Source organism: Nomascus leucogenys, chromosome 22a (genome assembly GCF_006542625.1).
Source record: "Nomascus leucogenys isolate Asia chromosome 22a, Asia_NLE_v1, whole genome shotgun sequence".
In the NCBI taxonomy this organism is placed as follows: domain Eukaryota; kingdom Metazoa; phylum Chordata; class Mammalia; order Primates; family Hylobatidae; genus Nomascus; species Nomascus leucogenys.
Window position 1 is genome coordinate 59,844,816 of NC_044402.1, and position 26,185 is coordinate 59,871,000.

At 42.8% G+C, this 26,185-nt stretch overlaps 1 protein-coding gene across 1 annotated transcript in view; it reads left to right on the plus strand.

The window, feature by feature from the left end:
* The window catches only part of HMGCLL1 (3-hydroxymethyl-3-methylglutaryl-CoA lyase like 1), a 191,798-nt gene that overhangs the window by 105,556 nt on the left and 60,057 nt on the right, over positions 1-26,185 (plus strand). The window lies entirely within an intron of this gene.

Below are 26,185 nucleotides of genomic sequence, written 5' to 3' on the forward strand. Positions count from 1 at the left end.
AACCCTGTACTATTCTAGTGCCAACACAAACAAAAATTATAGTGCGATGTGAGAAAAGTTTTAAGAAATATTTCTGGGTTTCAGTGGTTCAACCAAGTCAGCATATTTCTGTAATTGTGGCAGATTGGACCCAAAACTTTAGAGTCTTCAGCAAGGAATGACTCTTAGACATTAAAGTGATCCCTGATAAAACAACCCCAGGGTCATGAGAAGGCTACTCTGCCAATTTCATTTCACTGTGGGACCCACTGACATCTGGCTCAGCTGCGGAAGCTGGAAAACTTCTTTAAAATTCTCTTGACAGTAAAAATGGACATGTGGAAAACATTCTAATCGGTTAATCTTTGGTGCTTCTGAAAAAGGGACATTTGGCTTTATACTTCATGATGATAAATATGAAACCTCCAGATCTAGTCGTAAATAACTTAATGGCATTTGAATATGGAATAGAATTTTCATTTTCCAAATGTGCCAAAAGATGAATATGCACCTGCATCAATCCCATGACATAAGAAGCCCCCTGGATTCTTTATTTACACTTGAGTTTTATAATTTGTCCACCTTACATTGGTTCCATTTGGCCAGTGAAAATCCGTGAACCGTAGCAAGTCATTTATTCTCTTTCCTCATCCTCTCTTCCTTTCCTCTCGACTTTGCTAACTCCCATGCTTGCTCAAGCAATTCCTCTCTCTCCTTCCCTTCTTTTCTCCCTCCTTTCCATTGTGTTACATATAATCAATGAAATCAAGATAACTAACTTCATATATATATACACACACATATATACATGTATGTATATATACTTATAAGTATACATGGGCATATGTATACTTATAAGTCTACATATATATGTGTGTATATGTACATATATATGCATATATACTTATATATGTATACTTATATATGTACATATAAGTATAAATATATATAAGCATATATGTATATATAATATACATATATTAGTATATATACATATATAAGCATATTATATATAGGTATATAAGTATACTTATATACGTATATATGTATATATACATATATATGTATATATATATACATATATACATATATACGTATATACTTATATACGTATATACGTATATATACTTATATACGTATATATGTATATATACATATATACGTATATAAGTATATATATACTTACGTAAGTATATATACATATATACGTATATAAGTATATATATACTTACGTAAGTATATATACATATATACATATATACTTATATATACATATATAAGTATATATATACACACATATATACATATATAAGTATGTGTATGTGTATATATGAGTATACATATGTAAGTATATTATATATACATATATAAGTATATATACAAATATGTATATTTGTATATATACATGTATATACATATATGTATATTTGTATATGTACATGTATATACATATATGTATATTTGTATATGTACATGTATATACATATATGTATATTTGTATATATACATGTATATACATATATGTATATTTGTATATATACATGTATATATATATGTATATTTGTGTATATATATATATGTATACATATATATGCACTATCGATAAGTGACCTTTAGGATCACTGCATAATATATTAGGATGTGTGAATATGTAGATGGGAAGCAAAAAAAATTGTACTTACCATGTTATGGGCTTTTCTTTTTTTCTTTTTTTGAAGAAATGAATAATTTAATTTTCAGTGTAGTGCTGGAGGTACTCCTATCTATGACATCATATTTCTTTTATTATTATTATTAGTAGTAAATAAATGTCAGGCTTCAAGATCAACAAATTATAGAAGTTGTCCCTATCTTGTAGGTTTTCCTTTTTGTTATTTAGACAATCTTTTTTCTTTTTTTTTCCAGTTCTTATTGATTCCACTTAATTCCTCTTTCAGCATTAATATTCGTTCTAATTTCAAAATACTACTTCAAAAGCTCTGGGTTTAAACTCAGAAAACTAATTAGTGAAGAAAGGAAATGCTGCACGATTAAATAGAGGCCTACATAGTTTCCTGCTAAATACATGCTATTCAACAAGTTTTCTTTCCCCTACCTCCAAACATGTTTTGTAGTCTCTAGTCAAATATGCACATAAATAAGTGCATAGCTAAATGAATTAAAGGAAATAAAGTGCAGCTATTGCTTCTGATAAATCAACGCATGATTTTTTTCTTCCTGATTCTATCTGGTATATGTTAGGTGGTAAAAAGGAGAGTGTAGCATAGTAGTTACAAGCACCGCCTCTAAAATCTAAATGTCTATGATTAAATTTTGATTTTCGTCTTCTTAGGCAAATTACTTAATTTTTCTATGCTCCATGTTCCCTCATCTGTAAATTTTGAATTTGTAAAGTTTGTACTTGTGAGCTGTTGTGATGATTAAATGAATGTGGGCACATATTAGGCACTAGGGGTGTTAGCTTTTCTCGTCCTTCTCTATTGGCTCCATTCCTCAGCTAACAGTCAATCTAATCTCCATATCAGAATCAGAACAGTCACTCCATCATTCTACCTTTCCACTAGAAGGTTGGCTTCTCTCAATCCTGCGTCTAAAAGATAGGTATTATAATTGGATGTTGACACATCTCATTATGACAGCATTCTTGTATTCCTCATAGGAATTCCTCAAACATCGATTGAACACCTTCCATAAGGCATTGTTCTCTGCTAGATGCTAGATTTGACTGGTTGTTCTATAACTTTATGGTGGGATGTGTTTGTATTTGGGAGATGCTATCAGGCCATTCATTTTCAAAAAATTCAAAAAGCATTAAACCTAAATTTATCGTTGCCTTATAATATACATCGTTAGACAGAACTCAAGTTCTGCATACAGCCTTTAGTGGCTCCATTGCAACCTTAATATCAAGTCTGCAAAAGAGATCCCAACCCTTATTAGGTTGCCCTCGATCTGCTACTACAGCCTTGTCTCTTGTCATGCTCCTTCTCATTCCCAAATCCCCTGGACTGGGGGCCTTCACACAGGCATTCTGTATGGTGCACTTCACTTCCTTTACCTCTAGACAATGCCTATTTAAGTCATAATTTAGAAAGACTTCCTGAAGAGGTGTTTCTAAGCTATGCTCTTGTACCACATGGCACCTCACCTGACAGTGTGCTGTTCACATAGTATGTCCACTGCTTATTTACATATCAATGCACCACTCATTAGTAAGGAGAAAGACTGTGCATCACAGTTGATTGTAGCCTCTACCACTGGGCCTAGCATATCGTATATGCTTTATGTTCAACACCTATCTTCAGGGAATGCTTCAATACTGTCAAGATATAGTTTCAATAGAAACACTCCATTTTTTATATCCCGATGAGTAATTTGTTTTAACTCACTTAATTTCCTTTTGGAATTGTAGATGATTACTTGATGCCATAGTAGCTAGGAATAGAAAATGAACAACATACCTGCACTTAATGAGGGTATACTCTGGGAGTCATTGCAAAGTGATTTAAAATTCAGAAGCTCTCTGTTTCTAGGTGTGCCAGTTTTCCTTAACGGAGCTCTTGCTCTTATCTGTATATAATTTAGTTCTAGTTGGGATTGGATATAAAGTGGAGCAGAAATGAAATAATATCCATTCAAGTGGCATGGCAACATATTTCTACATGCTTGTACATAAGAAGCCTAAAATGACATTCGGTTGAAACATTTGCAAAAAAAATATGAAAATATTCACATAGAAAAAATATATTTTGTATTACATGGAGGCAATATAGTTGATCTACACGTGTAGGAATACATAGAATAAATGTTTTTACACGTGTCCAGGAGCTTCTTAAAGTGAGACCTTTATTAGTTGATGCCATAATTTCACTTCAGAAATGTGGCTTATTAGAAGAAGCAATGCCTTGAGTTGAGGAAGAATTACCTAATTTATAGACAAGGATTCCAGGCAAAAAGACATTATGGTAAGGCCATGGAGGTTAGAAACAGTGTAGGGGAATTTACAAGAAATTTTATGTTGTCGAAGCATCATGTTCAAGACAATGGTAACTTAAACAATGGTAAAATTATATCATGTAAGACGATGATAAATGATGAGGCTGAAAAACACATTCTGATGCCAAAACTTCAAAGGCCTCACTAATAAGGGTAAAACTCTCGAACTGTATCCAGCAGGTGATGGAAGACCACAAGAGTTTTAAGCAGGGAAGTGGTATTTGCACTTCAGGTTTGTATTTTAGAACTCTTTCTAGTATATCTATAGAAAGTAGATTTAAGGAACACAGGACAAAACAGATCAGATCATAGACTCCTTCAGTGAATCAAGAAAGAAATATTGAAGGCCTTGTGTGTAAGGTGTGCATAGTACAGAGGAGTGAAGGGCATATTGGAAATTCATTTAAGAGGTAGTAGGACCTCAAGATTGACTTAACATGGAAAGCCAGAGAGAGGGAAGGAACAGCTGAGTTGCATACTTTTTGCATGAGTGACTAGGTGACCAGTGATGAAATGTTGTCATGTAGAGACATTTGTTAAATGTGTAACTGTCCTCCAGAGCAGACACTTGGGCCTAAACTATGCCAGGGCAGTAGAAATAAAAGAGGCAAAGCATAAGGGTCATTGTAGATTCTCAAAGCAGATTCTCAAATTAGCTCAAAGAAATGGAACTTGGTCATCAGTTTCCTGTGGAACTTGACAAAGCTCTTGTTCTTGATGCTGCCTCTCTCATTCCCTTGAGACTACTGCTCTCGGGTTCATCTCTCTTCAAGCTTCCTACAAAACCATGTTTCCCCCTGCATAGCTAGTGATATTGCCTCTTAATTAGTCGAAATAATTAAGTCCATCAGGCATAATCTTGCTCAGATTCCTGCCCCACTTCCCATAGAGGCTTGTAGGGTTCTGGATCTCAATACTACTAGGCCTCAGAAAAGCAAGATCTCTACAGATGGACCGTGTTGTCTAGAATCTTACAGTCTGGCATACTTTCAGCAAACTTTTATTTTTACCTTGATATGTCTTTGGAAAATTGTTAACTTCTATTAGTAATATCCTTATACAATAAAGGTTAAGGGCAGTGGTTCTGGATTCAGACAATCCTTAAAGCATAGATGAATATACATGGAAGTATAAAAAAAAATCCTCATGGAAAACAAGAGTTAGTTTCAGTATCACTGATTTTAAACTGTTACAAAATGGAATCTCCTAAGAATGAATACATTACCAAGTAAGGTTTATACCAGAAATAAATGAAAGATTAGTTCAGTCTCTGGGAATTGACGTAATCAGAACATTACCAGATTAGAGGAGAAAAACATTTCTTAAGGAATACAGAAAAAAATTGATAAAACTAAACACTGTCTTATAATAAAATTTTATAAACTAAGAGTAAATGGGAACCACCTGAAGCTCATCAAGGGTATCTATCAAAAACTTCCCATGAATATCAAATTTAATGATTAACTCTTAGAAATAGTATCAATTTAAAACATCAAGCAAGGTACCCATCACTGTTTCGGCATTACAGAGGAGATTTAAGCCAGTGTACTAAAATAAGAAAAATAAATGATAAAAAATAATTAGGAATACAGAAATTATCTGTATCTGCAAATGATTTATTATCTATAACATGTATTCTCTTTGATATTCATATAGTAATCATATCATTTGCAATAAAGATAACTCTGATTTTGGGTGTGTGAAGTAATGGCTATATATATAATATAATGGACACATGCATTAACGTGTATATTTATAGTAATAAGAGCATTTGACAAAATTTCTTTTTTTTTTTTTTTATTATTATACTTTAGGGTTTTAGGGTACATGTGCACAATGTGCAGGTTTGTTACATATGTATCCATGTGCCATGTTGATTTCCTGCACCCATTAACTCGTCATTTACCATAGGTGTATCTCCCAATGCTGTCCCTCCCCCCTCCCCCCACCCCACAACAGTCCCCGGATTGTGATGTTCCCCTTCCTGTGTCCATGAGTTCTCATTGTTCAATTCCCACCTATGAGAGAGAACATGCGGTGTTTGGTTTTTTGTCCTTGCGATAGTTTACTGAGAATGATGTTCTCCAGTTTCATCCATGTCCCTACAAAGGACACGAACTCATCATTTTTTATGGCTGCATAGTATTCCATGGTGTATATATGCCATATTTTCTTAATCCAGTCTATCGTTGTTGGACATTTGGGTTGGTTCCAACTCTTTGCTATTGTGAATAGTGCCGCAATAAACATACGTGTGCATGTGTCTTTATATCAGCATGATTCATAGTCCTTTGGGTATATACCCAGTAATGGGATGGCTGGGTCAAATGGTATTTCTAGTTCGAGATCCCTGAGGAATCACCACACTGACTTCCACAATGGTTGAACTAGTTTACAGTCCCACCAACAGTGTAAAAGTGTTCCTATTTCTCCACATCCTCTCCAGCACCTGTTGTTTCCCGATTTTTTAATGATGGCCATTCTAACTGGTGTGAGATGGTATCTCACTGTGGTTTTGATTTGCATTTCTCTGATGGCCAGTGATGATGAGCATTTCTTCATGTGTTTTCTGGCTGCATAAATGTCTTCTTTTGAGAAGTGTCTGTTCATGTCCTCTGCCCACTTTTTGATGGGGTTGTTTGTTTTTTTCTTGTAAATTTGTTTGAGTTCATTGTAGATTCTGGATATTAGCCCTTTGTCAGATGAGTAGGTTGCAAAAATTTTCTCCCATTCTGTAGGTTGCCTGTTCATTCTGATGATAGTTTCTTTTGCTGTGCAGAAGCTCTTTAGTTTAATGAGATCCCATTTGTCGATTTTGGCTTTTGTTGCCATTGCTTTTGGTGTTTTAGACATGAAGTCCTTGCCCACGCCTATGTCCTGAATGGTATCGCCTAGGTTTTCTTGTAGGATTTTAATGGTTTTAGGTCTAACATATAAGTCTTTAATCCATCTTGAATTAATTTTGTATAAGGTGTAAGGAAGGGATCCAGTTGCAGCTTTCTACATATGGCTAGCCAGTTTTCCCAGCACCATTTATTAAATAGGGAATCCTTTCCCCATTTCTTGTTTTTGTCAGGTTTGTCAAAGATCAGATAGTTGTAGCTATGCGGCATCATTTCTGAGGGCTCTGTTCTGTTCCATTGATCTATGTCTCTGTTGTGGTACCAGTACCATGCTGTTTTGGTTACTGTAGCCTTGTAGTATAGTTTAAAGTCAGGTAGCGTGATGCCTCCAGCTTTGTTCTTTTGGCTTAGGATTGACTTGGCGATGCGGGCTCTTTTTTGGTTCCATATGAACTTTAAAGTAGTTTTTTCCAATTCTGTGAAGAAAGTCATTGGTAGCTTGATGGGGATGGCATTGAATCTATAAATTACCTTGGGCAGTATGGCCATTTTCACGATATTGATTCTTCCAACCCATGAGCATGGAATGTTCTTCCATTTGTTTGTATCCTCTTTTATTTCATTGAGCAGTGGTTTGTAGTTCTCCTTGAAGAGGTCCTTCACATCCCTTGTAAGTTGGATTCCTAGGTATTTTATTCTCTTTGAAGCAATTGTGAATGGGAGTTCACTCATGATTTGGCTCTCTGCTTGTCTGTTATTGGTGTACAAGAATGCTTGTGATTTTTGTACATTAATTTTGTATCCTGAGACTTCGCTGAAGTTGCTAATCAGCTTAAGGAGATTTGGGCTGAGACAATGGGGTTTTCTAGATATACAATCATGTCATCTGCAAACAGGGACAATTTGACTTCCTCTTTTCCTAATTGAATACCTTTTATTTCCTTCTCCTGCCTGATTGCTCTGGCCAGAACTTCCAGCACTATGTTGAATAGGAGCGGTGAGAGAGGGCATCCCTGTCTTGTGCCAGTTTTCAGAGGGAATGCTTCCAGTTTTTGCCCATTCAGTATGATATTGGCTGTGGGTTTGTCATAGATAGCTCTTATTATTTTGAGATACGTCCCATCAATACCTAATTTATTGAGAGTTTTTAGCATGAAGGGTTGTTGAATTTTGTCAAAGGCCTTTTCTGCATCTATTGAGATAATCATGTGGTTTTTGTCTTTGGTTCTGTTTATATGCTGGATTACATTTATTGATTTGCGTATGTTGAACCAGCCTTGCATCCCAGGGATGAGCCCACTTGATCATGGTGGATAAGCTTTTTGATGTGTTGCTGGATTCGGTTTGCCAGTATTTTATTGAGGATTTTTGCATCAATGTTCATCAAGGATATTGGTCTGAAATTCTCTTTTTTGGTTATGTCTCTGCCAGGTTTTGGTATCAGGACGATGCTGGCTTCATAAAATGTGTTAGGGAGGATTCCCTCTTTTTCTATCGATTGGAATAGTTTCAGAAGGAATGGTACCAGTTCCTCCTTGTACCTCTGGTAGAATTCAGCTGTGAATCCATCAGGTCCTGGACTCTTTTTGGTTGGTAAGCTATTGATTATTGCCTCAATTTCAGAGCCTGTTATTGGTCTATTCAGAGATTCAACTTCTTCCTGGTTTAGTCTTGGGAGGGTGTATTTGTCGAGGAATTTATCCATTTCTTCTAGATTTTCTAGTTTATATGCATAGAGGTGTTTGTAGTATTCTCTGATGGTAGATTGTATTTCTGTGGGATCGGTGGTGATATCCCCTTTTTCGTTTTTTATTGCATCTATTTGATTCTTCTCTCTTTTCTTCTTTATTAGTCTTGCTAGCGGTCCATCAATTTTGTTGATCTTTTCAAAAAACCAGCTCCTGGATTCATTAATTTTTTGAAGGGTTTTTTGTGTCTCTATTTCCTTCAGTTCTGCTCTGATTTTAGTTATTTCTAGCCTTCTGCTAGCTTTTGAATGTGTTTGCTCTTGCTTTTCTAGTTCTTTTAATTGTGATGTTAGGGAGTCAATTTTGGATCTTTCCTGCTTTCTCTTGTGGGCATTTAGTGCTATAAATTTCCCTCTACACACTGCTTTGAATGTGTCCCAGAGATTCTGGTATGTTGTGTCTTTGTTCTCGTTGGTTTCAAAGAACATCTTTATTTCTGCCTTCATTTCATTATGTACCCAATAGTCATTCAGGAGCAGGTTGTTCAGTTTCCATGTAGTAGAGCGGTTTTGAGTGAGTTTTTAATCCTGAGTTCTAGTTGATTGCACTGTGGTCTGAGAGACAGTTTGTTATAATTTCTGTTCTTTTACATTTGCTGAGGAGAGCTTTACTTCCAACTATGTGGTCAATTTTGGAATAGGTGTGGTGTGGTGCTGAAAAAAATGTATATTCTGTTGACTTGGGGTGGAGAGTTCTGTAGATGTCTATTAGGTCCACTTTATGTAGAGCTGAGTTCAATTCCTGGATATCCTTGTTAACTTTCTGTCTCGTTGATCTGTCTAATGCTGACAGTGGGGTGTTAAAATCTCCCATTATTATTGTGTGGGAGTTTAAGTCCCTTGTAGGTCACTCAGACTTGCTTTATGAATCTGGGTGCTCCTGTGTTGGGTGCATATATATTTAGGATAGTTAGCTCTTCTTGTTGAATTGATCCCTTTACCATTATGTAATGGCCTTCTTTGTCTCTTTTGATCTTTGTTGGTTTAAAGTCTATTTTATCAGAGACTAGGATTGCAACCCCTGCCTTTTTTTGTTTTCCAGTTGCTTGATAGATCTTCCTCCATCCCTTTATTTTGAGTCTATGTGTGTCTCTGCACGTGAGATGGGTTTCCTGAATACAGCACACTGATGGGTCCTGACTCCTTATCCAGTTTGCCAGTCTGTGTCTTTTGATTGGAGCATTTAGCCCATTTACATTAACGTTAATATTGTTATGTGTGAATCTGATCCTGTCATTATGATGTTAGTTGGTTATTTTGCTCGTTAGTTGCTATAGTTTCTTCCTGTCTCGATGGTCTTTACAATTTGGCATGTTTTTGCAGTGGCTGGTACCGGTTGTTCCTTTCCATGTTTAGTGCTTCCTTCAGGAGCTCTTTTAGGGCAGGCCTGGTGGTGACAAAATCACTCAGCGTTTGCTTGTCTGTAAAGTGTTTTATTTCTCCTTCACTTATGAAGCTTAGTTTGGCGGGATAGGAGATTCTGGGTTGAAAATTCTTTTCTTTAAGAATGTTGAATATCGGCCCCCACTCTCTTCTGGCTTGTAGAGTTTTGCTGAGAGATCAGCTGTTAGTCTGATGGGCTTCCCTTTGTGGGTAACCCGACCTTTCTCTCTGGCTGCCCTTAACATTTTTTCTTTCATTTCAACTTTGGTGAATCTGACAATAATGTGTCTTGGAGTTGCCCTTCTCGAGGAGTATCTTTGTGGCGTTCTCTGTATTTCCTGAATCTGAATGCTGGCCTGCCTTGCTAGATTGGGGAAGTTCTCCTGGATAATATCTTGCAGAGTGTTTTCCAACTTGGTTCCATTCTCCCCATCATTTTCAGGTACACCAATCAGACGTAGGTTTGGTCTTTTCACATAGTCCCAAATTTCTTGGAGGCTTTGTTCATTTCTTTTTATCCTTTTTTCTCTAAACTTCCCTTCTCTCTTCATTTCATTCATTTCATCTTCCATCAGCGATACCCTTTCTTCCAGTTGATCGCATCTGCTACTGAGGCTTCTGCAATCTTCGCGTAGTTCTCGAAACTTGCTTTCAGCTCCATCGGCTCCTTGAAGCCCTTCTCTCCATTGGTTATTCTAGTTATCCATTCTTCTAATTTTTTTCAAAGTTTTTAACTTCTTTCCTGTTGTTTTGAATTTCCTCTCGTAGCTCAGAGTAGTTTGTCCTGAAGCCTTCTTCTCTCAGCTCATCAAAGTCATCCTCCATCCAGCTTTGTTCCGTTGCTGGTGAGGAACTGCGTTCCTTTGGAGGAGGAGAGGTGCTCTGTTTTTTAGAGTTTCCAGTTTTTTTGGTCTGTTTTTTCCCCATCTTTGTGGTTTTATCTACTTTTTGTCTTTGATGATGGTGATGTACAGATGGGTTTTTGGTGTGGATGTCCTTTCTGTTTGTTAGTTTTCCTTCTACCAGACAGGACCCTCAGCTGCAGGTCTGTTGGAGTTTACTAGAGGTGCACTCCAGACCCTGTTTGGCTGGGTGTCAGCAGCGGTGGCTGCAGAACAGCGGATTTTCGTGAGACCACAAATTCAGCTGTCTGATAGTTCCTCTGAAAGTTTTGTCTCAGAGAAGTACCGGGTTGAATGAGGTGTCAGTCTGTCCCTACTGGGGGGGTGCCTCCCAGTTAGGCTGCTCAGGGGTGAGGGACCCACTTTAGGAGGCAGTCTGACCGTTCTCAGATCTCCAGCTGCGTGCTGGGAGAACCACTACTCTCTTCAAAGCTGTCAGTCAGACAGGGACATTTAAGTCTGTGGAAGTTCTTGCAGAGTTTTTGTTTGTCTGTGCCCTGCCCCCAGAGGTGGAGCCTACAGAGTCAGGCAGGCCTCCTTGAGCTGTGGTGGGCTCCACCCAGTTCGAGCTTCCTGGCTGCTTTGTTTACCTAAGCAAGCCTGGGCAATGGCGGGCGCCCCTCCCCCAGCCTCGCTGCCGCCTCGCAGCTTGATCTCAGACTGCTGTGCTAGCAATTAGCGAGACTCCGTGGGCATAGGACCCTCCGAGCCAGGTGCGGGACACAATCTCCTAGTGTGCTGTTTTCCAGGCCCGTTGGAAAAGCGCAGTTAGGGTGGGACTGACCCGATATTCCAGGTGCCGTCTGCTTCCCCTTTCTTTGACTAGGAAAGGGAACTCCCTGACCCCTTGCGCTTCCCGAGTGAGTCAATGCCTCGCCCTGCTTCGGCTCGCGCACAGTGCGCTTCACCGACTGTCCTGCACCCACTGTTAGGCACTCCCTAGTGAGATGAAACCAGTACCTCAAGCAGAAATGCAGAAATCACCCGTCTTCTGTGTCGCTGGGGCTGGGAGCTGGAGACCGGAGCTGTTCCTATTCGGCCATCTTGGCTCCACCCCCTCTATTTTTTTTAAATATATACTCTTTCCAGAATATACCTGGTTACAGTCCAAATTCAGAATCCACTCATTTCAAAAATACTTTTGATGGAGGGAAAGAAAATTAATGAGTCAAGTGCTTTACATGCATTATCCAATTTGAACATTAAACAATTCTAAGAGATATATATCAGTCATAATTGAGGAAACTAAGGCTCAGAGACATTAAATGACTGTATCATGATACAATGTTTGTCTGTCATTAAGTTCCTTAGTCAAATAGTTTCATTTTGAAAGACCAAGTGTACTAAATTCTGTTTACCAAACTTTCACTGAGACCTGCTGTATTGGGTACTCTTGATACCAAGATAAATACGCCCTAGTCCCTACTTTGGAGAGAGTGTCAAGTACAGCTGGGGAGGGCAATAGCCCCCCAGAGCTGCTGCTAGCCCATATGGAGCTTCTGTGCAATCAAAAAAGGCGCCCCCTTGGCCAGGTGTGGTGGCTCACACCTGTAATCCCAGCACTTTGGGAGGCCAAGACAAGCAGATCACTTGAGGTCAGGTTTGAGACCAGCTTGGCCAGCATGGTGAAACCCCGTCTCTACTAAAAATACAAAACAAAAATTAGCCAGGTATGGCGGTGTACGTCTGTAATCCCAGCTACTCGGGAGGCTAAGGCAGGAGAATGACTTGAACCTGGGAGGCAGAGGTTGCAGTGAGCTGGGATCATGCCACTGAACTCCAGCCTGGGTGATAGAGTGAGACTTCACCTCAAAAAAAAAAAAAAAAAAAAGTGGCCCTTTCTTAGAGTGGAAGCAGCCCCAGAGCACAGCCTTGCTGAGTAGCCCTGTGGCTCCGCCTTCAGTCCACACCCCCTCTTGCTAAGAGTGAGATCAGCAGAGTGCACAGAGAGAGGCAGGGGTCCTAGGAAGGGCTTGCTTCCCCCTTCCCTATCAGCCCCACACTCTCCACACCCAGCCTCCCTCCTATTGCCTGATGGATCGAACACCCCCATGATCTGTGCTGACCCTGTGAGGGGTGGGGGGAAAGAGTTGGAGTACAGAGCCAGGGCTGCTCAGAATAAGTACTGGGCAAAGCCAAAAAGTGCCAAGCAGGGGTCAAAATGCCAGAAGGGGCCACATAAGGAGTGACTGTCCCATAGACCAGAGAATGGGGAGCTGGAGCCATCAGATGAAAGCAGGTCAGGGACACCTTAATTGAATGTTCTCAGGGACCCTCCATGTGGGGTTCATGCCATGCATTTCTCACACAGGAGCCTTTTACCCCAAATATATTTATTCTTGCCACCTGCCATTAAGGGTCTCCACCTCAACCTTTTCCCAGTGCTAGGTGATGCTCTCCCATGGGGAACAGCAGTGTGGAACTCGTGCCAGGAAAACCCAGCTCACCATCAACGACATTACTGAACATCTAGCACAGCAGAGCATAGGGCATAGGGCCCAGTGCAGACAATGCCACATCACAAGGCTTCATCTCTGACAAGAGCCTGTCTCAGCCCCCAGGGAGGCCCAACTGGGTCAGGAGAATAAATGTTACAAAGTGCCCCTTCCAGCAGCTAGAGTCTTACAGAATAAATAGCACCCCACTCCGATGCTACAATCTGACCTGTGCCAGGGTGGGTATATGAAAAAAGTTCACAGGGAGTCATCAGGGCACATGGGGTGAAGACAGTGGCTCTCTGGTCAGAGGACATATCTCAGCAATTGTGGCATCCAAGCCTCACCTTGCAAGAGCAGAATCTCCCACATAAGCAAGAAGCAGATGAGACAGCCATCCTGGGGAGGGAAGGACAGAAGCAAAGACCAGAAGGCTGGTGGTGTGTCCCGAAAAGGTGCACAGTCCAGTGGCCAGAAGGCAGAATAGCACTCCTCAGAGAGTGGCCTGCAGATCACCAGTGGGCAAGTTTAGGTGGGCCAGGGCAATGTTACAACACTGAATCTGTTCTCTCTCTCTTTTTATTTCTTAAATTTTATTTATTTATTTTTTTGAGACAGAGTCTTGCTCTGTCACCCAGGCTGGAGTGCAGTGGCACGATCTCAGCTCACTGCAAGCTCTGCCTCCCGGGTTCACACCATTCTCCCGCCTCAGCCTCCCGAGTAGCTGGGACTACAGGCGCCCGCCACCATGCCTGGCTAATTTTTTTTTTGTATTTTAGTAGAGACAGGGTTTCACCATGTTAACCAGGATGGTCTCGATCTCCTGACCTCGTGATCTGCCTGCCTCGGCCTCCCAAAGTGCTGGGATTACAGGCGTGAGTCACCACGCCCGGCCTATTTTTATTTTTTGAGATGGAGTATCACTCTGTCGCCCAGGCTGGAGTGCAGTGGTGCGATCTTGGCTCACTGCAACCTCCACCTCCTGGGCTCAAACAATTCTTGTGCCTCAGTCTTCCGAGTAGGTGGGATTACATGAATGCACCACTATACTCAGCTCCTTTTTTTGTATTTTTAGTAGAGACAGGGTTTTACCATGTTGGCCAGGCTTGTCTCAAACTCCTGACCTAAGGTGATCTGCCCGCCTTAGCCTCCCAAAATGCTGGTATTACAGGCGTGAGCCACTATGCCTAGCCTCTCTCTCTTTTTTTTTTTTTTAGAGACAGGGTCATGCTATCTTACCCAGGCTGGCCTCGAGCTCCTGGGCTTAAGTGGCATGGCACTTCACCTGGTCGCTGTTCCAATACTTTGTATGCTCCCATTCTAATGAGAGTGAGTCTTGGCGGGGAGCCTTAGGCAGACAACAGGATCCTGCTAGAAGAATCTTGCTTTGATTTCAATGTATTTACTTTAATTTTTATGTTACTTTAGATTAATGCCAAGTGAAACTACTTTTCAACTGAGAGTGATAGAAGCCTTTTAAAAGAAAATGTACCCAAGTAAAAAAAGTGAGTCAATACACAGAAAATCTGTGACAGCATAGGTGGCTCGTAGATAAGGGAAAACCATGAAGGTAGTCCCTAGGAGAATGGAAACTGCAAGATCTGGGAAAACCTAGGCCAGAGCCTTAGTGTACAGGGAAAAGAAAGAGCAGACACTGCAGTTTCTTCTTTCTGGTGGCCTATGGGCAGGGAGGACCTACCAGGAAGGGGGTGCTGTTTTCTTCCCCCCTAGGGGGAGGATCCCTGGCAGGATGTCTCCAGGGATCTACCTGGAGCCAACCTAACAAGCCAGGCAAGGGCTTTAGTGTGGGGCAGACCTGTTGAAATTTTGGTTCTGCTACCTACTCCCTGAGAGGCTTCTGGGATGTGAATCAGCCTCATCCATAAATCCTAGATAATAATACCCACTCCCTCGGGGGGCTGCAAGGAAAATGACCAGCACCCAGTAGATGGCAGTTCCCTTGCCCACCCAGCCCTTTCCTAACTCTGGCAGGGACCAGATCTGAGATCCAGTCTCTGAGAACGTTCATAAGATTTAGAGGAAACAGAATCGTACTTCTCTGTTCTGACTAGAATTAAAGGATATACAAAATGCCTGATCTCACTTTGTCTTACTGGGTTAGAGATGAAAAGGAGGAACATTTAGTACTTGGGAAGACACTGTAGATTCTCAAGCCTCATGTGTCACCAGTAAAATGCAGGGAATTTCAGTTTGTGCATAAAAGGTTGCTGCCCTGGAGTGGCAACAGAAAATTTTGGTTTCCTCAGGAGTAGCAGACAGGTAAGGCAAATAAATAAAAACCATACGAAAATTAACTGAAGAATGGTGACCAAAGAGTTCTTAGCAAAAAACCTTTCAAGAAACGTAAAGGTCCTGCATAGCCTTTTTACAGGGCAAGGGGAGGCCAAGGATGCAGGAGGAATGAGTCTCGGCAGCTCCACCAGCAGGCATTCTCTACCTCTGCATTTCCATGGGGACGTGGTGCTTAGGAAGGAAGTTAGCCGAAGGCAACTTTCATCCACACATCTTAGAGGTGGTTTTCCATTAGACAATGTGGACCAACAACCAAATGCCTTTTCCCCTCCTCAAATGTGTAGAAATTAAAAGATACCCAGTACTGATGAGAGTGCAGGGCAAACAGTCACTCGGGCTCTGTTGGTGAGGGGCTCATTTAGAGGGTAATTTGGCAGTCTCCATCAAAATTTCCAATACTCTCGTAGTCTGACATGAGCATTTTGTCCCTAGGAATCTAAACTATACAAATGTAGAAGTTCACAAAGATATGCTGTTCCAGTATTATTTATAAGGACAAGAAAGCCACTGCCCACCAGGAGGAGGATGGCTACATAAACTGTACATCCATTCTGTGGAATGCTTGCACAATGAGATAGATCTAAATATGCTGCCATGGAAAGGTCTCCAAAATGTACAATGACATGACAAAAGCGAGCTGTAAAATGAAGCCTACAGTAGGATCCCATTTATACAAAAGAAACTTCATGGAACATGGGCCACACACTAAGCAGCTGCCAGGCATTACCTCTGGGGAGCCTAGTTGGGCTGAAAAATTAAGGGCTCGCTCTTTATACAATAAGTGCTTCTTTATTTTCTAATTTTTTTTTTTTTTTTTGAGACAGAATCTCACTCTGTTCCCAGGCTGGAGTGCAGTGGTGCGATCTTACCTCACTGTAGCCTCAACCTTCCCAGGCTCAAGCAATCCTCCTGCCTCAGCCTCCTGAGGAGCTGGGACCACAGGTGCATGCTGCCACGCCTGGGTAAGTTTTTAAATATTTTTTGTAGCAACAAGGTCTTACTGTGTTGCCTAGGCTGGTCTCAAACTCCTGGGCTCAGGAGATCCTCCAGCCTCAGCCTCCCAAAGTGCTGGGATTACAGGTGTGAGCCACCGCACCCGGCCTATATTTTATAATTTTTAAAAACAAAAATGGGTCTCTGTGTCAGTCCCATTCACTGAAGGGCAAACAAACAGCTTTAGCATGCCCAGTAGGCACAAAAGACCAAAGAGAAGGCAGCCTCTGGGGTAGAGGAACACTGGAGTAAGAAGCAACATGGAATGCTGGTCCTGCTGCAGGAAGGCCCCTTAGCCACCTGAGGCACACTTCCTCCTCTGCTGCCCTGACGGAACAGGAAGGTTGAAAAGGTGTGTACACATTCTCAAAAGCAGCCTGCCCACCACCACAATAGGGCTGCAATGGGGCTTCTGGAACGGCATGCCCAACAGATTGGTCCCCACCTCTTCATTTGGGAGGCTGAGGTGGGCAGATCACTTGAGGCCAGGAGTTTGAGACTAGCCTGGCCAACGTGGCAAAACCCCGTCTCTACAAAAAAAAAAATACAAAAATTAGCCGGGCGTGGTGGTTGCACCTGTAATCCCAGCTACTTAGGAGGCTGAGGCAGGAGAACTGCTTGAACTGGGGAGGCAGAGGTTGCAGTGAGCTGAGATCTTGTCACTGCATTCCAGCCTGGGCAACAGAACAAGACCCTGTCTCAAAAAAATATAAATAAATAAAGGTAAATGTTATGTTATGTGTATTTTACCACCATAAAAACAAAAGACTGCAGAGTGTCATTCTTGTCCTTGAGCATGAATTAATCAGGAAGCAGCAGTTTGGTTGCTGCAGTATTCCTGGAAGGTGCTAGAGACAAGCAGGAGTGCCCCGGATCACTTTCCCCACCTCAGGAGGACAGAGAACCACTGTCCCTGCAAAAGGCGTCACCAACTGTTTAAGAGGCAGATCCCAAATAGGGACCACCATGGGGCAGAGGCTTAAGCATAACCTGGCCCCTAACCCAGGAGGAAACCTGTGCCCCACAGCATGCACATGGATGGGGTGTAGAAACAGCCCACAGCTGACCTCACTGACCTGCCCCCACCAGCCCAACACACATGAAGACACATGGGTGGGGGGAGCACATAGGGTGTGTAGTGGGCCTCACTGGGTTTCAATCCTGTTGGTTGGGTGATTCTGAGAAAGTCACAACACAGGTAAAAATGCCAGCTCACAAAGTCAAGAGGGTTAAATGAGATAAAATCTTGAAAGAACACAGCACAGTCCCCTGCACAAGCAGGTGCTCTACGCATGTTCATTGCCTTGCCTCTTCTTCCAAGTCACACAAGGATGCCTTCCCTTGTACCCTGTACAGTTAGCTGCTCTCAGGACAAGCATAGGACAGGGAAAGCATTGTTCATCTTTGAATTCAAAATCCCACCGGCTCAACATAGTGCATTCAAATAGTCAGAAAATTATTAAATACATGTAAGTTATAAGTGCCACTGCAGTTCAGAGGCTTCTGGGCCAGCTTTGTGGCAGTTGGAAGATCTAGGTTAGGTTTCAAAGGGTATATTGGTCTAAACCATGAGCAAGAGAGAAGGGATGCTTTGCAGGGCCAAAGGCCATGCTGAGCACAGAAAAGGAGGGAGTGGGAACAGCAAAATGAGTAGAGACCTTGATAAGAGAAAAGACGGGAGGAAGTCCAGTCAGTGAAGGCCTTGAACACCAGGCTACATTTATAAATCATTCTATTTTTTTTTTGGGGGGGGGGGTGGAGTTTCGCTCTTGTTACCCAGGCTAGAGTGCAATGGTGCGATCTCGGCTCACTGCAACCTCCGCCTCCCGGGTTCAAGTGATTCTCCTGTCTCAGCCTCTCTGGTAGCTGGGATTACAGGCACCCACCACCACGTCCTGCTAATTTTTATATTTTTAGTAGAGACGGGGTTTCGCCATGTTGGCCAGGCTGGTCTCGAACTACTGACCTTAGATGACCCACCCACCTTGGCCTCCCAAAGTGCTAGGATTACAAGTGTGAGCCACTGCACCTGGCCCTATTTATAAATCATTCTAAAGGAAATGGGGAGTCCCAGAAATTTTCTAGTAGAGTTGTCCTAAGTTTTGGAAGGTTCCAGAGTGTACAAAGGGAGGGAGAATAGGAAGAAGGAGACCAGCTGGGTGGTATCGAACTGGTCTAACTTACAGCCTCAAGCAATGGTCCAGGCATGACCAAGGGCTGAACTAAGTTAGAGGAGAAAACTAAGAGCAAACACATGCTAAACACATTATGAAAACAAACAAAAAACTTTCACACAGATACTACACTCTAAGGCCAAGAGAGGTCCCAGAACCTCCATGGCACAGTGTGGCTCCTCCATCCATTTGCTCAGCCCCTTCCTGACCTCCCTTTCTTTTGCTGTTGCTCACCCTAGAGCAATGTCTTTATGTTCTAAAAGCATTTATGAAATTGAAATGATTGCATCTCATGGGCACCTTGTCAGAAATGTGCCACCACAAGTGACATTTTCGGGTGTCAGAGTTAGTCTCTCATCTGCTGGTGGATCTGATTTGCCCAGCTGACAAGTGAGAAGACTGTGACACCAACAATTATAGAAACAAACTCAACCTAGAATCCGGAAATCAAGCTGTTCTCTCCACCTCTTTCATCATACTCAGCAGACAATATGGTGGCCACTGGCAGAGGGCCCTCACTTCTCAAACCACAGCAGCTAGTGGGAACAGCAGGACCTCAGACTACACCATTCTTTTTTTTTTTTTTTGAGACAAGAGTCTTGCTCTGTCGCCAGGCTGGAGTACAGTGATGAGATCTCTGCTCACCTCAACCTCTGCTTCCTGGATTCAAGCAATTCCCCAGCCTCCATCTCCCACGAAGCTGGGATTACAGGCACACACCACCATGCGCAGATAAATTTGGTGTATTTTTAGTAGAGACAGGGTTTCACCATATTGGCCAGGACGGTCTTGATCTCCTGACCTCGTGATCCTCCCACCTCGGCCTCCCAAAGTGCTGGGATTACAGGCGTAAACCACTGCACCCAGCCTCTTTTTCATTGTTTTTTAAGAGATGGAATCTTGCTCTGTCACCCAGGCTACAGTGTGTCCGGAATTGGTGGGTTCTTGGTCTCACTGACTTCAAGAATGAAGCCACAGACCCTCGCGGTGAGTGTTACAGTTCCTAAAGGCGGCGTGTCCGGGGTTTGTTCCTTCCGATGTTCAGATGTGTTCTGAGTTTCTTCCTTCTGGTGGGTTCGTGGTCTCGCTGGCTTCAAGAGTAAAGCTGCAAGCTTTCACGGTGAGTGTTACAGCTCTTAAGGTGGCCTGTCTGAAATTGTTTGCTCCTATCGCCTGGAACTGTTCATTCCTCTCGGTGGGTTGGTGGTCTGCGCCAGCCTCAAAAGAGAAACTGCAGACCTTTGTGGTGAGTGTCACAGCTCATAAAAGCAGTGGACCCAGAGAGTAAACAGCAGCAACATTAATATCAAAGAGTGAAAGAACAAAGCTCCCAACGTGCAAAAAAGGACCCAAGTGAGTTACCACTACTGGCTCGGGCAGCCTGCTTTTATTCCCTTATCTGGCCCCACCCACATACTGCAGATCGGTCCATTTTACAGAGAGCTGATTGGTCTGTTTTACAGAGACCTGATTGGTCCGTTTTGACAGGGTGCTGATTGGTGCGTTTACAATCCCTGAGCTAGACACAAAAGTTCTCCAAGTCCCCACTAGATTAGCTAGACACAGAGCACTGATTGGTGCATTTACAAACCTTGAGCTAGACACAAGGTGCCGACTGGTGTGTTTACAAACCTGAGCTAGACACAGAGTGCTGATTGGTATATTTACAATCCCTTAGCTAGACATAAAGATTCTCCAAGTCCCCACCAGATTAGCTACATACAGAGTGCTGATTGGTGCATTTACAAACCTTGAGCTAGACACAGAGTGCTGATTGGTATATTTACAATCCCTTAGCTAGACATAAAGGTTCTCGAGTCCTCACTAGACTCAGAAGCCCAGCTGGCTTCACCCAGTGGATCCCACACCTGGGTCGCAGGTGGAGCTGCCTGCCAGTCCCGGGCGGTGCACTTGCACTCCTCAGCCCTTGGGTGGTCGATGGGACCAGGTGCGGTGGAGCAGGGGGCTGCGCTCCTCGGGGAGGCTCCGGACGCGTAGGAGCCCACGGTAGGGAGGCTCAGGCATGGTGAGCTGCGGGTCCCCAGTCCTGCCCTGCAGGGAGACCACTGAGACCCGGCGAGAATTCGAGCGCAGCACTGGCGGGCCGGCACTGCTGGGGGAACCAGCACACCGTCTGCAGCTGCTGGCCTGGGTGCTAAGCCCCTCACTGCCCAGGGCTTGCGGTGCTGGGCCCGCCGAGCCCACGCCCACCTGGAACTCGTGCTGGCCCACAAGCGCTGCGTGCTGCCCGGTTCCCGCCGCACCTCTGCCTCCACACCTCCCCACAAGCTGAGGGAGTCGGCTCTGGCCTTGGCCAGCCCAGGGAGGGGCTCCCACAGTGCAGCAGCGGGCTGAAGGGCTCCTCAAGCGCAGCCAGAGTGGGCGCCAGGGCTGAGGAGATGCCTGAGAGCGAGCGAGGGCTGCCAGCATGCTGTCACCTCTCAAGAGTACAGTGACACAATCATAGCTCACTGCAGTCTCCACCTCCTGGGCTCAAGCAATCCTCCTGCCTCAGCCTCCAAAGTAGCTAGGATTACAGGCAGTAGCACCACCACACCCAGCTAATTTTTAAATTTTTTGTAGAAACAGGGTCTTGCTATGTTGCCCAGGCTGGTCTCAAATTTCTGGCCTCAAGCAATCCTCCTGCCTCAGCCTCCCAAAGTGCTGGGATTACAGGCATAAGCCACCACTCCCTTATACAGCCTTTCAAAATGGCAGGTAGAGAAAACAATGCATATGATTCTTCTTCAAAATATCACTGGGATTCAACACAAAAGAGCATATACTGTATGATTCCACTCATGAACTTCTAGAAGAGATAAAAGATCAGTGATTCCCTCTGCAGTGTGTTGGAGGAGGGGATTAACTGGGAAGGGACCTGAGGGAGCTTTCTGGGGTGAGGTTGACAGTGTGTATCTTGATGGGGTAAGGTGACAACATGTAAGCATGTGTCAAAACTATAACAAGATGTATGCATTTTACTACAAATAAACTACCTCAATGAAAATCATTAGAAGGCAAATATATATATATTTACACAAAGTATAAAGTATATTTATATAAAATATGCATAAAATATGTATTATATGTATATATTTACCTGTGTGCATGTATTTACATGTGTGTATGTACTTACATATCACAGGCTATACACAGACACGTACACACACATATGATTCATAGGTATGTACAGTCTCTTATGGAAAGCTGTAAGTCTTAAGAAAAACTAGGCCAGGCGTGGTGGCTCAAGACTGTAATCCCAGGCCGAGGTGGGTGGATCACGAGGTCAGGAGATCAAGACCATCCTGGCTAACATGGTGAAACCCCGACTCTACGAAAAATACAAAAAATTAGCCGGGCGTGGTGGTGGTCGCCTGTAGTCCTAGCTACTCAGCAGGCTAAGGCAGGAGAATGGCATGAACCCAGGAGGTGGAGCTTGCAGTGAGCCGAGATTGCGCCACTGCCCTCCAGCCTGGGCAACAGAGCAAGACTCTGTCTCAAAAAAAAAAAAAAAAGAAAAGAAAAAGGAAAACTAAAAGCCACTTTGATTTGGGCCTTAAGCTTTAGGTCTGAAATGACTTGGAAAGCTTGTTCAAACCCTGTTCTTCAAAACAAACAAACAAACGAACAAACCATCCTCTTCAAATGAGTAAACTGACAGGATGTGTCCTACCCAAAGTCTCACAGCAAATCAGCAGCAGAGCAGTGAACAGTCCCAGACTTTCCCAGTCCTAGCCTGGGATTGGTTTCTCTGGTCTGGACCAGTGCCAGAAAAAGTAGATAAAACAGAAGACCATCGGTGATTTTATGAACTAATTTCATTTAAACCATCAAATCTAGAGCTAAATAGTACCCCTGACCAAGCCTAGTCTAAATCAGGAGATTAACTTTCAAACAATAAAATGTATTTACCTTCATGAGGCTGAGTTGAAAATTTCCACTCCATTAAAATGACAGACTTACTACCCCATGCTTACTCTCCCTGCCCATATACAAATATCCAAATGACTGGCAAGAGGCTGTGAGCTAAGTAGGAAGACATGTAAGAGTCATAAAACTGACTCACTGTGGGGCCTTGGCAAGTCTCCTACTGTGATACAATAAGAAATATATATTTGGTCTTTGTCCAGGTTCCTGGCACACCTCACCCAAAACCCCTGGAATCTCCTGAGAGATAAATGTCTTTTGTATGCTAATGAGATTACTAGGGGTTGGGGCTCCCTAGCCAGAAAGACCAAGGTACATTTCAGTGTTGGAACTTTTAGCCGTACCCTCATCCCACCTTACCTCCGGAGAGGGGAGAGGGACTGGACGTTGAGTTAAAGAGGGACTGGAGGTTGAGTTATTCACCCATGGCCAGATTTAATCACTCATGCCCACACAATGAAACCTCCATTAATACCCCTAAACGATGGGGTTCAAAGAACTTCCAGGTTGAACACATAAAGGTGCTGGGAGGCTAGCACAGAAGTTCTCTGCCCCTTCCCCACACCTTGCCTGATGAATCTCTTCCATTTGGCTGTTCCTGAGTTGTATCCTTTGTCACGAAAATGTAAGTAAAGTGTTCTCCTGAGTTTTGTGAGCCATTCAAGCATATGATCAAACATGGGGAAGGCATCACGGGAATCCCCAATTTATAGCCGGTCATGGGAAGTACAGATGGTAACCAGGAACTTGTGACTGGCATGTGAAGTGGGGGCAGTCTTGTGGGACTGAGCCCGTAACCTCTGGGGTCTGCACCAGCTCCAGGTAGTTAGTGTCAGAACTGAATTCAATTGTAGGACATCCAGTTGATATCAGAAAAAAACAAAAACAAAAACCAAAAAAATCCCTGCACATTTGCTGTCAGAAATGTCATACATCACAGACACCCTCTCTGGCCTTGTTTCCACAACCTGTAAAAATCAGAGGGTTGGACCAAATACCACTAAGACCCTTTCAACTACAGTCTTCTGATTCTTTGAATTGCTGGTTTAAGAATTTCCACAGTTAGCATAGGAGACTCTCGCTCTCTGGAAGCCACTAGCAAATTCAGCTTTCAAACCCCAAGCAACATCATTTCTCAGGCCTCATTTCCTATTTCGACTAATGACGTGCCAGAAATCTGTGTGATTTCTCCTTTGAGGAGCAGCGAAAAAAACTCCACAGTGTCCTATTACAGGACCCAGCTCTTGTCCCCAGCTCTCAAAGACAGCCCAATTCTCTGAGATGAAAGAATCAGTCTCTCTCCATTACACTCAATTTTAAACCAAAACCCAAAACAGAATTTTTGACATGCCTTCCAGACTACAAGGCTTATGCTTCATTAATGATTAAAAGAGCAGCTGGTAATGTCTTAAAAGCAAGTTGGTCAGTTAGACAACTTAGCATCTGTTTAAATTCCATCTTTTCCTCCATCCAACAATGTAGTTCTAAAGCAAATCCAAAGAGAAAGTAAAATACACAGGTCTTCCATTACTAAGAAGTGCCTCAGCGAGGATGTAAGAAAGCATGTCCTCAGAAAACTTGCTGGTATGAAGAGGACACTTGTACACTGAGTTATGAGAGGAGAACTGAAACTGAGTACATAATTTACAATACTAGTGTAGGTCTGGATTTAAGACAACTATTACTAGATTTTTCAGCTACCAAGTTCATTCAGGCATTCATTCACTCAATCCCACAAACAATACTAAGCTCTCTGGTTTAGTGCTTAAGAGCACCAGATCTGCTGCCCACAGACCTGGGTTCAAATCCCTGCTCTGCCACTGAAAATCCACAGACCTTGAGGAAGGTACTTGACTTTTTTTTTTTTGAGACAGGGTCTCTGGCTCTGTCACCCAGACTGGAGTGTAGTGGCACAATCTCAGCTCACAGCAACCTCTGCCTCCTGGGCTCATGCCATCCTCCCACCTCAGCCTCCTCCCAAGTAGCTGGGACTACAGGTGCACGCCACCATGCCCAGCTAATTTTTGTATTTTTTTGTAGAGACGGAATTTCGCCATGTTGCCCAGACTGGTCTCGAACTCCTGAGCTCAAGCGATCCTCCCATCTTGGCTGTCCAGAATATTAGTATTACAGGCATGAGCCATTGAGCCCAACTGGTATTTCACTTCTAGGCCTTAGTTTCCTACTCTTTTAAAATATGACTGATAGGCTTGGGTGACACAGTGAGAGTCTGTCTCAAAAAAAAAAAAAAAAAAAAAAAAAACAGAGTGATAATACCTGCCTTACAGAATTGTTGTGGGAATTAAAGAAAAGAATGCATGTAAACTACATAACCCAGTACCTAGTAAGGAGAGACATTCTGACTGCTACTAATAGCACCATCCTTATCTTTAAGGCATTGTGTTAGATTCTACTGAAAGATAAGGGCATGACACGGAAGGTACAAGCAACAAAAGAAAAAAATAGAGAAACTGGACTTAAAACTTTTGTGCATTAAAGGACACTATCAACAGGGTATAAAAGGCAATCCACAGAATGGGAGAAAATATTTGTAAATCACATATCTGATAAGAGATTAATATTCAGAATATATAGAGAACTCCTAAAACCGAACAACAAAACCCAATTAAAAACTAGGCAAAGGATTTGAACAGACATTTCTCCAAAGAAGATATACAAATGGCCAATAAGCACATGAAAAGATGCTCAATATCACTAATCACAAAGAAAATGCAAATCAAAACCACAGTGAGACACCAATTCATATCCATTAGGATGGCCACTATAAAGAAAAAAAATGAACCAAGTGCAGGGGTTCACGTCCTATAATCCCAACACTTTGGGAGGCCAAGATGGGAGGATCACTTGAGTCCGAGAAGTCCAGGAGTTTAAGACTAGTCTGGGATACATGGGGAGGCCTTGTCTCTACAAAAAAAAGAATTTTTGTTTTTTTAATTAGCTGACATGGTGGTGCATGCCTATAGTCCTAGCTACTCAGGAGACTAAGGCAGGAGGATTGCTCGAGTTCAGAAGTTCGAGGCTGCAGTGAGCTATGATCATGCCACTGTACTCTAGCCTGGGTGACAGAAGGAGACCCTGTCTCTTAAAAAAAAATTGAAGGGCTGGGCACAGTGGCTTACACCTGTAATCCCAGCACTGTGGGAGGCCGAGGCAGGCGGATCATGAGGTCAGGAGATCGAGACCATCCTGGCTAACACGATGAAACCCCGTCTCTACTAAAAATACAAAAATTAGCCGGGCATGGTGGCAGGCGCCTGTAGTCCCAGCTACTCAGGAGGCTGAGGCAGGAGAATGGTATGAACCCGGGAGGCGGAGCTTGTGGTGAGCAGAGATCACACCACTGCACTCCAGCCTGGGCAACAGAGCAAGACTCCATCTCAAAAAAAAAAAAAATTGAAAACAGACATGAATAGATATGTGTACACTCATGTTCATATCAGCATTATTTACAATAGCCAAAAAGTGGAAGCAA